We start from the raw sequence: 16077 nt of genomic DNA, 5'->3' as shown, positions 1-16077 counted from the left end.
TCAAGCAGCTTGGTAGGAAAGTAATGCTGCATGAGGAAGTTTTGTTGTTTCAATTTACCAAGGAACGGAGAATACAGAGGGTTTTCAACGTCCTCCTCCGGAGGAAAGAAGATGTAACCTGTTGAAACTTACTACTGTGGACATAAGCATCGGTAATTTGTAAGAGTATTGACTCCAGATGCCTGCATATACATAACAAGGCTAATATTATGTATCACTAAGAAACACCACTAAACGCATATAAACTTTTAACCTTTATATTCTGGAGCGGATGTAAAACCTTTAAGGCATAAACCAATCACTTCTGGTCCTTTCTTCCAAACTAGGACTAGGAGAAGATGAGGACTGAATTGTTTGCTTTCCAAAGAAAGAAGTCAGACAAATAACATTTAAAAACACTTTATTATTTATTTAAGAGATTATCACTGGCATAGTTCAGTGATGTTTTCACATTCCGGGCTGTAGTGTGTGGTATTTGGAGTGACGAGTGTCAGTGACAGCCAAGAGAAGTTCAAGCACCGGTATATTCTTTAGAGGCCTAATGTGTTTTGCTTAACCAATTTTTGGCCAAATCTTCCTCACCACCTAGTTTCTGTGTGCCCGTTACTATGCGGTGACTAATAAAATCAGCGTCTTTCTTCGGTCCTGCCAGTTCGTACCTCCTCCCGAGGCATAAGAACAATTTAACCTCTTAATTTTCACTTCTCAGCTCTATCTTGCTGGGTGTATAAAAAAAAAAAAAAATCCAGCTTAAAAAAAAAAATAAAAAAGAAACCAATAAAATAATTTGCCAGACAAGATTCTCTCGGGAATGTACAGCAATGTAAACTAAAACACAAAGTGGTTAAAAAAAAAAAAAAGGTAAGAAAACAAAAGCTCTTCTCAAATAAAACTTTCAGATACCGGGTAAGTGTGATGGAAACTTAAAAATCCCTCCTGCTTGCCAGTCGTCCAGTCCAATGTTTTGTTTTGTTTCAAATCAGTTTCCACCGTGATAAACGAAGGGTTGCAAACTCTGCTTCCTAACAGTGTTTGCTCCGTTTCGGTGCTCCTGAAAACGGTGGTAATGCTCATTTTTACGTAAACCCAACTCAAGGGCGCTCCGACAGCGACAGCACCTCTCCGCTTTCACTTGTACCAGACATGCCTCGATAGAACAGGAATTTAAAGAGTGTTACATAATCATTCTACGAGTAACTTCTGCTCACCACATTTTAACACCCAAAGCCTCGTAGTTTCGAGCCCTTGCTTGTGGCCGATCTTCCGCACACACTCAGGATCCCCCGGAAATCGTGTCCCCTCGGGAACTCACGCTAACCCACCTGAGAACCAACTCCGTTTACAAAGCTGAAACCTGGGGGTCGTGCCGCTTACACCTTCACCCCAATCGACCAAGCCTTAACTCCTTCTGGTCTCTCGGACATTTTCTTTGGCTTACCTGGTCCGAGAAAAATCGTGCCGCCCCGCACTCGAAGTTACCCGAGCCACTTATCAGCTGTTTCAAGTCCCGGCGGTGGGGGTGCGCTGGTGGCAATCTAGCCTGGCCGGGCCACAGCCAGGTACGTCATCCTCTTACAGATCTTGCCCGGTATGCGGACGGGCGACGAGGGCACACAACCTCCGTGGGCCCCGCTCCTCCGCGACAGGTGGAAAGAGATAAGCTGTTTGACCTGGGGCTAATCCAAAATTCGGCGGGGTCCGCCTCAGGCCAACTCGCGGTGGCGAGAAAGGTCAAAATCACCTTGGGGCAGTCCGCGGCCGCACCGCGGCTCGCACCGCCAAAGGGCGCCCCAGCTGCGCCCCCGGGTCAGGAGAGGACAGCAAAGTCGCAGGCCGGCCGACAGCGACTGAGGGCGGAGCCGCCCCCCTTTTCCCGGCGGCCTGCCGACTTCCGGACCTGCGCGCGCCTCTCTGCGCCGCCCCGGCCGCCCGGCGCGCCCCACCCCCCGCCCACCGTTTCCCGGCGTGCTCCGCGGAGGAAGGGACGGAGTCGACAATAACAAACCCAACCGCGGCGGTGTCCGCGGCCCTGCAGAGCCCTCGGCGCTGCCTTGGGGGGGTCTCCGTATCGCCCCGGCCCCTCGGCTCTGACCGGCCGCGGCCCCCTGCCCCCCGGCCCCTGACCCAGAGCCGAGGGGCCTGACAGCGTCCCCTCTCCGCCCCGACCCCTCCCTCCCGCCCGGAGCTCGGGGCCGCGACCGGCACCTGGGACGCCGGCGGTTGTGTCGGTTGGCGGTGCCCGATGGGCGGTTGGTAGCCGCCGCCGCGGACGAGGCGGCGGCGGAAGATGGTGCCAGGGGCTGCCGGCTCTGCTGCTGCCGCCGGTGGAGGAGGAGGTGCTGCCAGGTAAGTGCTGTCGCCGCCCGGGTCCCCTTCCCCCATCTGGCACCGCGGCCGCGCGGCGAGCCCGGACACGGTGGGCCGGGGACGCCGGGGTCCCCGCCGGGTCGAGCGCCGCCCGCGCGCAGGTGTGTGCGCCCGCGGGCCCGGCGCATCCGGCCGCGGCAGGTGTTGCCCTGCGGCTGCCTCCCCGGCGCGACAGCCCCGGTGGAGACACGCGGTCTGAGTCGAAGCCCCGCTGGGCTGCGGGAGGTGTGGGGCCGACTCGCCCGGTGCGGGCCTGCGTGCGGCTTCCTCGGCCGGGGCCGCCCGGGTCCCTCCCTGTGAACGCGTCCCCGGCCGGCCGCGGGCCGAGTTTTCGGGAGTGGCGGAGGGCGAGCGACGCCGACCCCACCGGGAAGCATCCTCGCTTGTGGTCACGGCTGGACTTAGCCCTAAGGCTGTCTGTGACTTGAGAACCCGGGGAGAGGAATTGGGCCGAGGCCGAACGCAGCACACAGCGGGAGGAACGCAGAGATACCTTTGTCCCGACCCCGGAGTGCGAGATCGGTATAAAGTTACTCTTAGGAATGACTCAGCCTCCGCCCGCCCCACTGATAGATTTGGGATGGGGTGTGTTTGCGGATTTCACAACTTCCTTAGTCGAAGCTGGAGAACAACAGGAGAAATGGCAGCTTCTGGGGGGGGGGGGGGGGAATGAATAGTTTCTTCCACCGCCTGGTGGATGTACTATGTTTATTGTTTATGGTTTCGTAATCTAGTCTTTTCCATCAGGAACTCTTTAAAGTGCGGTCATACCACGAAGTGCTGTGTGCCTGGATGTCAAGGAAGACTAATGTGCTCACTGTTGATAGAGTCTTGTTACTACAAGTCATTAAGCTAGATAACAATGTTTGCCTCGAGTTCACTGTACGTAGAGCGGTGATTTGGGCCCTATGAAAATATGCCTATTATTTTATTGTATAGTTTCTAGGTTTTTGGGTGCTGATGCTGCTTGTTGATCTGTCCGATGGGTCAGACAGAAGGTAAGCAACTTAGGAGGAGACGATTTTTAATTTACATCAACAAATCCGCTTAATGAAGAGTCACAGAATTATATTTCGATATTTGATACGAATTGGGTCTTTACCATTCCGAGATGATATTACTATGGGAAGCAGAAGTACCTTGAGGATTTTATTTGGGTTTTTTTTTGCTTTGTAAACAGACAGTTGTTAGGGGTGGGAAGATGTTTTTGCTTTTTCTGTATTTAGTGTTTTGTAGCAGCAGAGTGTGGCCTTAATGAACACATTTTCTCAGTAACATTCCTGTCTTTTTTTTTTTTTAATTTTAGTGTTTACATTGTGTTTAAAATCTAGAGTTTTATGAAAGAGATGCTTTATGTTGGTGTTTATGTTGATAAATGTCTGTTGATGGACATTAGATATGGACTCAGACCACTTTTGGCGCATAATTTTCTTTAGTCCATTTTGAATGTTTCATGATAGTCAAATTTAGGATTAATAATTGGCCTAGTTCTGATGGTGTTGGATGACAGGGAAGGCAGTGGAGCAGTACTCTTGTCTCAGAAAATTTTTCTGGCCCTTGCTAACACATACAAATTCAGAATGCATGACACATGGACTTTTAGCAAGTCAGATTCATAAGGTCCTAAAGGGCAGAGGACACAAGACCTTTGTTTTTGAAAAGCCACACTTCTGAACCTAAGTTTTTATCATGGAAGATTAAGAGGAGCTTTTCTTTGGCTTCTGATTTTGAGACTGTCTTTAAATTTTCATGCCTTCAGCAAATGTTTGAGCACCTGCTATATGCTGTCCTTTGCAGATGTGTGTAACTTATAAGTGTTTTTTTAAAAGGGGTATCTAGTAAAATGTTCTTATTTGGATAATACTATTCTCTAACCCCAATTAAGCCTTTTCTTTTGTAGTACAGATAATAGTGGCTCAAGAAACTGAAGTGAAAATCTAGCAGTGCCTTTCTACACACATTCATTCATGCAGTTATTTACTTACTACAGGTAGACCATTGGACCAGTAATTACAAGGCATACAGGAATGTGTAAGAAATTGTTCTTGCCTTATAATAGAAAATTGGAGTCATGTATAAAACTGATTGTAATATTGTAGCATTATTGGAAATTTGAAAGAAAAGTACTGAAGGAGATTTGGGTTTTTATGGAGTGTATCGATATTTTTAGAATCATGATCTGACATGGATAAGTCACTTCCCTTTTCTTTAAAAAGATGTCCTATCCACCTCAACAAATTTTGGCTTGGGACTGATCATGTACCTACTGTGTGCCAGGCACACTGGTGTAAAAGTACTGGGGACTTGGCAGTGAACAAACCAAACCAAATCCTTGTACTCATTCAAGAAAAATAAGGAGTAAGAGACGCATGCTGGGAGGGAAAACAAACAGGAGGAGAGGAGTGTCAGGATTGAGGGGTTGAAACTTTGGGTAAAGTGGCCAAGGAAGTCCTCACTGATTGTTAACTTTGAAATGAAGACCCAGGAGAAGCAAGGAAGCTAGCTGTGTGACTATCTGATCTGAGGCAAGAGCATTCTTGGCAGAAGGAATAGTAAATGCAAAGGCTGTGAGTGAGATACTTGGCATACAAAGAAAAAGTGAAAAGGTTACTGAGGGTGGACTGATAGGAATGAGGGGAGGGTACTCATGACTAGGAGAATGATGGTAGAGAGGGCTCTGTAGATAGTCAGGTTTTTTGGGTAACAGTAAGGAAGCTGTAAAGTGCCGTAATCTTGCATGTGCAAAGGCACGGAGGTTTGTTCCAGTAAACTCAGCAAGGCTAGTACAAGGCAACTTGTACCTAAATTCATGTATGTTTTCAGGAAATGTTAAACCCCTGCAACACAGTCTTAGCTCCTGTAACATGAACAATGAATTAGAAGAACTTTATGTGTAAGCTTTGTGTATAAGATTATAGGAAATGGTGAACTTTGAGAGATGTTGAAGAAGATAAATTGCAAATGCAGCCTGCTTTAAGATGCTGGAATAGACATAATGCTAGAGAAACAGATTGTAGGGTGCTGCATTAAAGATGTACTTACTGTTGTTGATAAAAGTATGTGAATTTTAATTATCACGTTTCTGGTTTGCTTATTATTGTGGCCCTAATAAACCTAATTTGCCTGTAAGTGGACCTCTGTTGTCTGTCTCCTGAGAGGATGGCATTTCTTTCCATCCCTCAATAAAGATGAGGTCCTTTTAAATTACTTTTTCCGAGTAGAGTACTTGAGTACTTTCCTGCATTGGTCAGTTTCGTCTTCCACAGCTGTTTAGTGAGTACCCTGAGGATTATGGAGGACACCCCACCCTCCCAATCACCCCCATGACTTTGCCCTCTTTTGAATTCTCGTATTTTATTAGCTTGTAATCGTGTTAAAGGATGAAAATAATTATGACTCATTTCCATTTTGTTGTTGTTGTTACTGGTTCGGGACTAAACACATCATTTTTTCCTGCATACTCTACACGTAATAATTGATCAGTAACTATCCAGACTATCTGTTGAAATGTTACTCGAATCAGTACCGTACTGCTAATATATCTATTGTTTTTTTAGGTGCTATTTTGCAAATTCCAGATGTGCACATCCTTTTCTTGAGATTGCTGTGTTTTTACATAGGCTTCCTAGAACAAAGCTAATTCAGTATTTACTGTATATAATTTTGATTGCATTTTCAAACTAAGTATTCTAAAACGAAGCATAGAATTATAACACTTTTGCTATAGACACAATTCTGCGAATGTTAAGAGTTTAGAAAACCTGAATTCACATGTACAGGGAGGGTCCCCACTTGGTACTGCCAGCCCTCAGAAATTAGACCAGGCGCAGCCCTGGATGTCATGGCTCAGCTGGTGACACTAATGCAGAAGCAACGGATGTGGCTTCCGTTCTTGGTATGATTTGGAGGCAAGACGGCTATTTTCTAGTAAACTTGACTTAAATTCATTTTAACGGTTTTTTTGAATTCCTGTTAAGCAGAAGCTGTCAAATGACATAGTATGTATAAGAAAACATGTTCAAACACAATAATACAAAATGAATTTACTTTTTGTGAATAAGACTAATTCAAAATGACAAAACTAATGATATTTTCTATAGGGACTTTTTTAAGACTAATAAGGTTTTCAAATTCAGATTATCAGTAAATCATGCATTTTTACATAATTTTTTATGAGTGGCAGGAGAGCAACATGTTGAATACATTTATGTGTATTGAGGGAAAGATTCCCACATATATTATTCAGTTCAAATAAGTTGTATAGCATTATGAAACACATACATTTTTTTCTCAACACATAGAAAAATCTGAAGGAATATGCCAGACTATTAAAAGTAGTCCTGTTGTCTTCATTCTGTTGGAGCTGTCTGAATTTGAAGTTGCGTATTTACTTGTAGATAAGGCATTCATTTAGGAGGCCTTGAACTTTTATGGAAAAGGTTCTTTTGGGGGGAACATGAGGAAAATGGCTGACCTACTCTTCTTTTTCTCTTTTTCTTTTCCTCTTGGCAGAGAAAGGGTAGGATCAGATGGAAATAATCTGATTTGGAGGGTTTGAAGTCCAGCTTTCAGTCCCTGGGTAACCCAGACATTCCGTTTGTGGTGAACGTTATTTTCACTGATGCAGCACCTAGTGGTCCCTCCTTGAGGTCAAATTGCAACCTGCAGAATTACAAGTCCGACAAAATTATTTCCGATTCTTGTTCTTTCTCTATGAAACTTTTGGGCCAGTGTGTATAGTTCATCCAAATTTTGTGAATTCTACCAGACCTGAAAGCAGTTTGTGGGTACTTGTAATCCCAGCACCTGGCACAGTCTTGGCTTATGTTGAGTGTTCAACAAATGCAGTGTGAATAATGATTGAATGTGTTCAGTTTGGGATGTCAGAAATTGAGGTTTTTTTTCCCCCCTTTGTTTTCCCCATAAGGAAGCTAATCCTAAATTTTGAAAAGTTGACAATAAACTGTAATGACTGACCTAATCATTATCGGTACTCTCTCAAAAGAGGAAATTGTAAATTAATCTCCAGCCGATAAATTGGATAGGTGGTGGTTTTCACGGGTATTGGAGATGCTTTTTTTTTTTTTTTTTTCTTTCTTCTGGACTTGAGAGTCTAGTTGTAACTCCTATGTATCTGGGAGTGAATTGAATGGAAGCATTTTTTAAGAAAAAGAACTATATCTCAAAGCAAAAAAAAAAAGAAAAATATATCAGCCCTTTAAGTCCTCTCATTTATAGCTGACTGTATCCCAGAAGGATCCAGGAAGAACAAATGTCCTTTTGTGATATGAGATTTTTTTTTCTCCGGTATAATTCTACTACCTTACGTAGGTCTGTAAATTCAGAGAGAAAAGAGTTCTTGTGGACCACCTGTGATTAGGGAATACGTCCCAGAAGTGCTATTAGAACCGTGTTTTGGGACCATACTTGGATGAGTAAAATTCAGATGAGCAGAAATTGGGGGAGTTTTATCTGGCAGGGTTATATAAAGTGAGAGAATAGAAGTTTCTTGTCGAGGAGTAGTTAGAGATATTTCTAGAAAGGTAAACTAAGGGCTTAATTATGACGTCTGTGAATACTGGAGTTATAATCGCCACCGTTTTTGCACTGTAATGGAGTCTGAGATACACTCTGTAGAAGGTATCATTTCAGCCCACGGATGGTAAACTGATCATATGGATTATCTGAGCCTCATTGCGAGAGATGGGATTCACATAGAGGTAAATCTGGCTTCAAAGTCTGACAGTTTAATATTAATCTAGCTTTAAGCCAGAGGTGGCAAATTCACACCCTTAAAGGGGCAGACAGATAATGAAATTCAGTGAAACCATACTGGGGGTACTGTACTGTGGTCACAGGAGAGAGAGCTGCAAAGAAACAAGCTACAGAGTGAGGTATGCCATTGATCTGTGACCTGCTGTAGGCAGCTGTGAGGTTCTAGGGAAGGTACTTGAAGGTACAGGAGGCATGCAGCCTGATGGCAGTGGTTGTGACTGGTGGGAGTGCTCAGGGAGGCTTGGGGTGGGAAGGCAGTGGGAAGAGTTTCTAGGCTCTAAAATAAGGGGTGTGTCCTTGGAAAATGAAGGGTTGGATTCTGAAGGAAAAACGGATAGGATTTAGATAGAAATAACTGAAGTTCTGAGCAGCAGGGGAAATATAAGGGCTTTTTTTGACAAAAGAAGTTAGGGAGTAAATAGTTGTAAAGGAAAAGCACTGAAATGAAATGTGGGCATGTCGGGTTTGCAGCAAACAATATGATTGCTAACGGCTGATATTTAGCATCAGCTGAGGGTTAGTCCTGTGCCCCGAGGCAGAGGTCTGGGTTAACCGGTAACTGATGATGTGTGTATTGCACTCCAGTTTGCATAACTCTTCCGTTTATGTGTAGATTCTTTACATTTTCACAACAACCCTGTGAGATAGGGAGTTTTTTTGTAATCAAACTAATTTAAGTTTGGGGGTGCCTGGCTGGCCCAGTTGGTGGAGCATGTAACTCTTGATCTTCGTGTTATGAGTTCGAGCCTCATATTGGGGGTAGAGCTTACTTAACACTAGAAACTCGAAAAAAACCAGTTGGTTTGATGAGGTTAGTCAGGGTCACACACAGTCGATCGAGGGAATAAGACTTAAAAATAGGCTTCTGAGGGCCACCTGGGTGGCTCAGTCTGTTAAGTGTCCGACTTCGGCTCAGGTTCGTGATCTCGCGGTTTGTGGGTTCAAGCCCCGCATCGGGCTCTGTGCTGTCAGCTCAGAGCCTGGAGCCTGCTTTGGATTCTCTGTCTTCCTCTGTCTCTCTGCTCCTGTCCCACTTGTACTCTGTCTCTCTATCTCTCTCAAAAATAAATAATAAAAACATTTAAAAACTTTTAAAAATAGCTTTTCTGGTTCCAAATCTCATGTTCTTTTCACAGTTCTGTTCTCCCTCTTACACGGACGTAAAGATAGCAGTTGGAGAACTAAATATGAATGACCAATTAGGGAAGATTGTGGAGTGGAGAGGCATATCTACACTGGGATAGCAAATTGGGGGCTAGAATGGGGACAGCAGATGGGGGTCATTGACTTGCTCTTTCAGTTGGACCAGCTCTTCTAGTGCAGCATACTCAAGTTTTTTATTTCTTTGTGGTGCATAAAATGTTGTCTTTTTTTCTTTTTCAAAATGGAAGTGTTTTTACGCCTGGTTATAAATGTGATTTTTAAGGACACCAAAGAAAGTGAAAGGCCCGCATCCAGAAATAGCCATTGTAAAAAGATCGATGTTAAGTTGTTCCAGAGTTTGTTTGTTTTTTAAGTTTTTATTTTAATTTCAGTTAGCATACAGTGTTACTAGTTTTAGGGGTCCACTGTAGTGATTCAACACTTCATGTATCATCCAGTGTTCATTACCGCAAGTGCACCCCTTAATCCCCATTTGGGCCCCCCCCCCAACTCTCTCCCCTCTGGTAACCATCAGTTTATTCTCTAAAGTTGAGTCAGTTTCTTGGTTTGCTTCTTTTTTCCCCTTTGCTCATTGGTTTTGTTTCTTAAATTCCACATATGAGTGAAATCATACAGTATTTGTCTTTCTCTGACTTATTTTCTCAGCATTGTACTCTCTAGCTCCATCCATGTCATTGCAAATGGCAGGATTTCATTCTTTTTCACGGCTGAATAATATTCTTGTGTGTGTGTGTGTGTGTGTGTGTGTGTGTGTGTGTACACCACATCGTCTTTATCCATTCATCATTGGACATTGACTTATGCTGTTTCCATAATTTGCCTATTGTAAATAATGCTGCTGTAAACAGAGGGATGCTTGTGTCCCTTGTGTTTTTATATTTTGGGGATAAATACCCAGTAGTGCAATTGCTGAATCATAGGATAGTTCTATTTTTAACTTTTGAGGAACCGCTCTGCTCTTTTCCATTGTGGCCACACCAGTTTGCATCCCTACCGACAGTGCAAGAGTGCTCCTTTTTCCCCACATGCTTGTCCACATTTGTTGTTCCTGAGTTTAGCCATTCTGACAGGTGGGAGGTAGTATCTCATTGTAGTCTTGATTTGCATTTCCCTGATGGTAAGTGGTGATGAGTATCTTTTCGCGAGTCTCTTGGCCATCTATATGTCTTTGGAGAAATGTCTGTTCGTGTCTTCTGCCCACATTTTAATTGGTGTTGAATTTTATAGTTCTTTATGTATTTTGGATATTAACCCTTTATCAGATATGTCATTTGCAAATATCTTCTATTCCGTAGGTTGCCTTTTAGTTCTGTTGGTTGTTACCTTCACCGTGCAGAAGCTTTTTATTTTGATATAGCCCAATAGTTTATTTTTGGTTTGGTTTTCTTTGCTTCAGGAGACATATCTAGAAAAAAAGTTGCTATAGGCCACACTTTTTCAATGTTTGTGTATACACGTACTCCGTCAGCATTAGTTAATACGATAAAAATAAAATCTGCCTACTGACTCACATGATACGTACTGTAACTAACTTTTCTTATTGGATAATAAATATATCAGTAATCAATATGTATAGAGCTAACGTTTTTAAATATCTAAATGATGTCACATAATATAGCTGCACCGTAATTTATTTGATCAATCATGATTGATAGTTTTCTGAATTTTCATTGTTAAAGATTTCATTGGATATATACCTTTGTACACTTGTCTTTTTGCTTTCAATATATTTCCAGCGCTAGAATTGCTGGTTTGTACATCTTAATACATAATTTATATTTTCGTATTGCCAGATTAAATCTTATAAGTTGTACCCATTTTCATTCTTGTCAAAACTGCCAGTGTGCTTGTTATAACAAGAGTCCACACTCTTCATTTTAGTCATTAGAAGTAACCTGAAAGGTAAAAACTGGTGGCATTTCAGATAGACTTTATTTTTCGGTATGTGTGGATAGCCGTTTGTCATAGTACTGTTGCTTACACAATGTTTCCTTTCCCCCAATTTGAAATTATAATGTTTATCTCTGTGTATATGAAGATGCATTTGAATCTGTTCTGTTCCATATGTTATCTATTATATGGGCCAGGCTCCTGGTTTTAATTACTGTTAGAGTATGTTTGACATGTTTTGATAAATGCTCTTTCCTTCAGGGTCTCTCTCTCCCCTCACCCCCCCCCCCCAATATATATATGTGTATGTATGTAAGTATATATAATAGGCACTTAGTAGTTATTTTCTCAATGGACAGAAACTAAAGACGTTGTTTAGGGAAAAGACCACATAATAACTTTAAGAAAATCTTGTGTCAATTACTGAGTTACTAACCTGTTGCTTTTAGTTTAACATTGCTTTGGGTTAGCTTTTGTCATACAAAGTATGACTTCATTTTATAAAAATTAAGTTTATACAGAAAACGAGCATTGTGCCAAATTTTAGAAAATCTTGACTATTTGGTGAAAAGTAGTACTGTGTTATGTACTGGGCTTAAATTTTATGTCATATAAAGTTAATTTCCTTTTTTTTAAAGTTTATTTTGAGAGAGAGAGCACGATGTGCACGTGAGCGCACACAGGGGAGGGGCAAAGAGAGGGAGAGAGAGAATCCCACGCAGGCTCCTCACTGTCAGTGCAGAGCCTGACATGGGGCTCGAACCCACAAATTGTGACATCGTGACCGGAACCTAAGTCAGGAGTCAGATGCTTAACCAACTGAGCCCCTCAGGTGCCCGCTCCTAAAGTAAAATTCTGTTTCAGCGACAGTTGACTTATATACTGGCACTTTACCATTGCTTGTAAGAGTTTAGTTCTGGATCGTTTAGATGTAATCCACTTAGAAATTTGGTAGATTTTATATGAGTTAAGGGACAATGTGCTTATGAGCAATCCCAACTTTGTAAGTTGATAAAAGGGTTAGATCTTTTTTATTTTAAATGTTTGTTTTTTATTTAGAGAATGAGCAAGGGAGGGGCAGAGAGAGAGAGAGGGAGAGAGAGAATCCCAAGCAGGCTCCTCTCTGTCAGCACAGAGCCTGATGCAGGGCTTGAGCTCATGAACCCATGAGATCATGACCTGAGCCGAAATGAAGAGTCAGTTACGACTGAGCCGTCCAGGCCACCCCAGCGTTAGCCGTTCTTAATGATTGATTTCTTCAAGGAAGTTAGTGAGTTGCTAAGCTTATCCTCTTTAACATTTTAGTAGATGTGGTCAAGGAGGCTAAATCATTGGTCAATTTCACATACCCTTTTTTGGGTATTTTTTGGAATGGCATCACCTTTATGTGGACTCTCGCCTATCTCATTCTTTTCTAGAACTTTTGCCTGCCTCTCTGTAGTGTTACATATTGCATTGCACTGTCACGTTCACTTTATGTAACTCAGCTCCTTGAAAGGAGAGCTGATGCTTCTTTTTTTTAATCTTTAGAGACTGGCTCACTAAGTAAGTTAGAAATGAGTTTAATGTACATTTGACTATCTGGCATTTTATAAAAACATGGAGGAATTAGCCAGTATACCCTTTTCAGTTTTTAGGTGAGGAAACAGATCTGGTGAAGGTTCTTAAGGTCACAGAAGGAAAAATGTGAATCTAGTATAAAACCCAGGTCTTTTTAACTTCTGTTCCAGTATTGTTTTAGGATGAATTCTGTTCATTTTCAAGATGACCAAAGATGTGCTTGATTACTAATGCCCCTTTTTGCTGAATGTGTTAACAATTACGTACCAAGGAGGAAATTCAGCTTTGGATATCTTATTTTGATTGCAAGAAAATAAGAATATGTACATTAGACACTCTTATAAATAAAATACTCCAGTGGATTCTCTTTGAGCCATTTTGTATTTCTGATTTCACGGTTTTGGTTCTTGCTCTAGTCCTTCTCCAGAGCCTTGGCCTCATTTATTGACTGTCCAGTGTCTAGTAGTTTAGGTAGTGAGTGTGTGGTTTTTTTTAAGTTTTTTATTTTTAAACATTTATTTATTTTCGAGAGCCACAGAGCACGAGTGGGGGAGGGGCAGAGAGAGGGAGACACAGAATCCAAAGCAGGCTCCAGGCTCTGAGCTGTCAGCACAGAGCCCGACGTGGGGCTCAAACTCATGAACTGCGATATCATGACCTGAGCCGAAGTCGGCTGCTTAACCGACTGAGCCACCCAGGTGCCCCTGAGTGTGTTATCTTGAAGAGCGATTTAAGGCATGGCCAACTTTTCTCTAGCCATTTACAATACGGTTTTGGGAATGTAAGACATTTGGCACGTGGGGAAAAATGTAGAGCAAGATGTTTATTTATGTTCTGGATACCAACACTATTATTCGATTAGTTAAAATTTCAAGTGTGGGTCTGGGGCGCCTGGGTGGCTCAGTCGGTTGAGTGTGCGACTTCGGCTCAGGTCATGATCTCGTGGTTTGTGAGTTCGAGCCCCATATCGGGCTCTGTGCTGACAGCTCGGAGCCTGGAGCCTGCTTTGGATTCTGTGTCCCACCCCCCACCCCACCCCCGCCACCCCTCCCCTCCTCGCACTTTCTCTCTCTCTCCCTGCCTCTCAAAAATAAATAAACGTTAAAAAAATTTCAAGTGTGGGTTTTAAGTGCCTAAGGAAGATTGTTGGCAGCCAGTAGATTGGTGGAGAATTTGTGACACAGGATGTTTATGACTTCATGGTTACAAAATGGATGCAGTGAGATGACATGAAGGACCAAGGCTTATTCATCTCTCATCAGGAGATGGGTTTCCGTGGTGTGGAGCTTCATGTCATGAGGCACAGAAAGGCAGTCTTGGGTTGTTTACTCCAAGGAGTGTAGAGAGTTGAGTAGATGTTAGGAAGCATTTTTAGTTGGGGAGAAGTAAAGTGACATTAAACTAAGACCTAAGATTATTTAGTTGGTTGTGTCCTCCAGGATGGATTTGAGATGAAATCTACCGGTTAGAAGGAGCTCAGTTAGGTTATTGTCAGAGCTCGGGCACGTAGGAGGAAGCACTGGATGGGAATAAGGGGAAGAAGGAAGTGCACAGACCAAGCAGTCTGGTCACACAGATGGCATCTTAATTATCTCGTGAACCCAAAGAGGTCAGTAGGAGCGACACTTCAGTAGAGGAAGTTCTGTTTAAGGTAGGGTTGATTATTATTATATTGTGTTTGGTTTTTAATTAAAGAGCCTTGGGATACCTTGGCTCTGAGGAAACGACCAAAAGCTAGTTGGTTGAGGTCTTTCTCAGTTAACTGTTTGATCTCTGTTCTGTTGGGTACTTCCTGCAAGGGGTATGCTAAGGGTACTTTTCCTCACGAGAGCTTATTCACTCAGTAGATGCCCTTGAGTACTCTCTGTTGTGTTTCAAGAGTGACTTCCTGTTCCTAGGTAACACTTTGGAGTATGTAATGTGCACTTGGCATTGTGCTAAATATTAAGCTCATTGCGTAGATAATTTACTTGTTTTCCACAAAGCTTTACGAGACAGGTATTGTTAACATTCCCATTTTACACATTAGCAGATGGAAATCCAGCTGTGTGGTGACAGGGGGCCCCTGGGTGGCTCAGTCGGTTAAGCGTCTGACTCTTGGTTTCAGCTCAGGCCACGGTCTGTGGTTTGTGGGATCGAGTTCTGTGTCAGGCTCTGTGCTGACAGTGCAGAGCCTGCTTGAGAGTCTCTCTCCTCCCCCTCCCCCCCCCCCCCCCGCCCCCCTTTGCTCCTCCCCTGCACTCGCATGGACACGTGCTCTCTCTCTCAAAATAAACATAAAAAAAAGAGAGAGAGATTCAATTTTGTCTGGTTCTCTAAATAGATAGTTTCAACCCTGTACATAAACTGTATCTTACAGACTCTTGCATAGGTGGGCACCTTGGGTATCATCAAGGTCAGATTTTTTTCTCATTGCAATGTTAGGTCCAGGGAAACTGTTAACTCAAAAGTAAATTTTATTTTTCATGTCTGTGGTGATTTTTGCTGAAGAATTAAGGCTGAGAGTAAGAAAGCTCTGCATATCCTTTATATTGTATATTGATTAGATGTTGATATAAAACAGAAGTTTGATTTTTATATTTCTGTATATACATGCTTACTTATAGGAAGTTGTGATTTTCATTGACTGAAATTATTGTTCACAAAGTCCATACATGTATACACGATTTGCATATCCTCATGTTCATGCACTAGCTGCAAATACGATCTGCTGAGATTTGATATGCTGGGTCCAGACTTATTTAACAAGTTGACAAGTCTCTTTGAGAAATTATGGGAAAGAAAATTTCTCAGCTCTGTTTTACCACAGTGAAAAGCTGCTTTTAGAAAGTGTTTCAACAACTCACTATCAACATGAGAAAATATGACCAATAGATGTGGGGGGGAGTTAAATTTTTGTCCAGCATGGATGGTGGGAAGTGTAGGACACAGAGTTTCTCACATGCACGTAGCCCTTTGTTAGGCACTGTTAGGGGTGAGGTTTCAGAGCAGACAAGGTTCTTTACAGCAGCCTTTTATAGGATGTGCTTGCTTTAGTGAATAAGTCCTAGCATTGCTCAAAAAAGCAAAAATGAAGCCATCCAACCAAAATACAGAAAAAACAGATTATTGAGCCACACTTTTAGCTGTATCATGTTTCTTCTTTTGTGGGGATGAGGAACATCTGAACTGCTCTGTAAATTTTATTCTTGTATGTTTACATTTACTTATTACAGAAATTAACACAAAAAGGCAGAGTATTGAGCCACACGTAAACATCATTTTGCGTCCATCATTTTGTGTCTGTAGTTATCTCATGGCCAGTCTTGTTTCAGTTACGGG

The 16077-nt window shown here is 42.6% G+C and overlaps 1 protein-coding gene and 1 long non-coding RNA gene across 4 annotated transcripts in view; one reads left to right on the top strand and one right to left on the bottom strand.

The window, feature by feature from the left end:
* Positions 1–383: 383 nt before the first annotated feature.
* LOC122495408 lies at positions 384–1888 on the bottom strand. The gene is made up of 2 exons (XR_006300438.1): positions 1439–1888; positions 384–1147 (listed from the first exon to the last, which is right to left on the bottom strand). It is a non-coding gene; the product is annotated as an uncharacterized LOC122495408 (long non-coding RNA).
* A 40-nt stretch (positions 1889–1928) lies between these two features.
* Positions 1929–16077, top strand: part of RB1CC1 (RB1 inducible coiled-coil 1) — a 93871-nt gene continuing 79722 nt past the window's right edge. For all 3 annotated transcript variants that reach the window (XM_043601067.1, XM_043601066.1, XM_043601068.1), the window contains exon 1: positions 1929–2346. The gene's annotated coding sequence lies outside the window, so the exon portion shown is untranslated. The remainder of the gene's footprint in view (positions 2347–16077) is intronic.

The sequence above is a fragment of the Prionailurus bengalensis genome, chromosome F2 (genome assembly GCF_016509475.1).
Source record: "Prionailurus bengalensis isolate Pbe53 chromosome F2, Fcat_Pben_1.1_paternal_pri, whole genome shotgun sequence".
NCBI lineage: Eukaryota > Metazoa > Chordata > Mammalia > Carnivora > Felidae > Prionailurus > Prionailurus bengalensis.
This window is presented reverse-complemented; position numbering and strand designations above follow the sequence as displayed.